The sequence below is a fragment of the Belonocnema kinseyi genome, chromosome 9 (genome assembly GCF_010883055.1).
Source record: "Belonocnema kinseyi isolate 2016_QV_RU_SX_M_011 chromosome 9, B_treatae_v1, whole genome shotgun sequence".
In the NCBI taxonomy this organism is placed as follows: domain Eukaryota; kingdom Metazoa; phylum Arthropoda; class Insecta; order Hymenoptera; family Cynipidae; genus Belonocnema; species Belonocnema kinseyi.
The window spans coordinates 68,029,986-68,032,477 of NC_046665.1; positions in this window are offsets into that span (position 1 = coordinate 68,029,986).

Sequence of the window (2,492 nt, forward strand, 5' to 3'; positions counted from 1 at the left end):
AACACTATATATAACTCCTACAGTTTTGTGGCGCATTTTTTACCATAATAGTGTAATAAAAGAATCTCCCGTGATATTGCTGGTTAGTAAACTTTGATCTCCTTGCCTGAAACTTTAAGGGATTAACTTTGAAGTGATTTCTAAACCCAACAGTATTATAAAAAAAATCCCGTTAATTTGTTTATTAGGAAATTTTGATGTCCTTGCTTGAATATGTAAGGAATCTTAAAACAACCCTGCGACTAAATCAACAATATTCCAAGCTAGGGGGTGCTTCCTAGATTAATTTTAACGTCATTCCCGACCCCAGTAAAAGAATAAAAAATTTGTCCGTGATTTTGGTTTTTAGGAAATGTCAATCTTCAAAAATAATTTTAGACGAAAAAAATCTCAATGACAAATTTTTTGCTAATATACATGTAAAAATAAGGATTGTGGCAATTTCTTGAGTGAAAACGGTCCATTTTTCTGATAACTTCCTTTTGAATCATTGATCAGCACTTTAAAAATTACAAAAAAGATATAATGAGATAATAATGCAATAAATGACAAAAAATATATAATGCTTTTATTTTATGCTTACCACATTTAAAACGCAGTAAAAAGTAAAAAATTATTTTTTATCAGATATGAACTCATGAAAATAACTTTTCTAAATGAATAAAATGTATTCAATCCAGAAATAATAACAACTTACAGTGATATAAAAGCACGGGGCACAACAATAATGCATTGCCAAATGTGCCACACGCTTTTATATCCCTGTCAGTTGTTATTATTTTTAGATTGAATACATTTTATTAATTTAGAAAAATATTTTTTCATGAGTTCATGCCTGATAAAAATTATTTTTTAATTTTTAGTACGTTTTAAATGCGGTAAGAATTAAGTAAACGAAGTGTATACACTGTCGGCACTGGTAAAAAGAAAATTGTCGGTACCAATAGAAAAATTGTCGGTACCGTTAAAAAAAATATTACCGCTACCGACCATTTTTTCCTTAAAGCATTTTTCTAGCAAGGCTATTTTCATGCTATTTTAGGGATTCGTGGAATTTAAGAAATTCATAGAATCCGCGGAATTCATGGAATTCAAATTTCTCTAACTTTTCTTCAACATCACGTGGGGAGGGGCAGGAGACACCCTTGTGAGTGGTTAAAAAATAATGTTGGTCAAATCCCTACCCCTTTCCAACGTGTCATGGGGGGCGGGAAGACACCCCTTTGACTACTCAGAGAAATAATTTTGGTACAACCCCTATCCCTTTTCAACGTTTCGCGGGGGTGGGCGGAAAGACATCCCTCTGACGGCTCACAAAAATAATTTTGGTCAAACCTCGACCAAATAACATTTTCCAACTATTTTTCTAATATATTCTTCCCGCAGTCTAGGATCTATCCGTAAAATATGCTTTTTAAGAAAACCGGTAAACAAAATTGTCGGTACCGGTAATTTTTTTACCGGTTTCGACCATTTTTGTACCGGTACCGGCTTTTTACACATAAACTTAAGTAAAACAGTTAAAAAAAATTATTTTTTACTTTTTAGTTTTATTTTTGAATAGCTTAGATATGTTTGATTAATTATTTGATGGGAATCGCCGCCAGTTATATTGGGATCTGAAATACTCGAATACGCCACCTTGTGACAGAATCAGAAATCCCTGAGCGTAGGTAAATTTTGACGGGAAATATAGGCGAATATACGAAAATAATTTTTCTAAAGGTTTTACAGTGTTTTTTACAGTGAAACTGGGATAAAAATAAAAAGTGATAAATAAAAAGTTACAAATAAAATAAATCAAACTTTATCAATGGAGTTTTCGCCACGAAAATCAAAGAGCAAAGTGTTTTGTTGTGTGTTTGGTTGCTCTTCTACTGCTCGAGGGCAAGAAACTGTTTGGTTTTTTCTGAAATTTAAATAAACTCCTATTTAAAAAAATACCAAAATTCTTATAGTACATTCACAGCATTTACTGATCGTATGGCTCGAGAAATAAAACAGAATGAAGTAAAAAATACACGAAGTTCAAACGGATTTTCAAGCTTCTTCCAATGTCAATAAAGAAGTTTGAAGAAAAAGTTATAATAATCGTCAAATGTTTATCTTTTTTATTCTTAAATGATTTTTCAGAATTCCGAGTGAAAATAATCAAAGCAGGTTCTAAATAAAAATATTATTTTAGGTACAAATTAATCAACATAACCTCAAATCTGAAAAAAGTTACTGCTGATTTGTCATTTTAAGTTAATATAAATTAAATTTTGTATTGAAATTTCGATAGTTAATATTACATTTCAAATGTATATGAGGGGAAAAAATTGAAGAATTTATTATTTAGACAACAAGCGTTTTTAAATTCTAAGTTTGCAAACAAAATGCAATTATAGGAACTGAAGTTTCATTTTCCACTTCTTTTCCGCAAAATAGACGGTGTTCTGCATGTAAAATTCTTTCTTCTTCTACGAAGTTTTTACATGCTGGTGTAAATT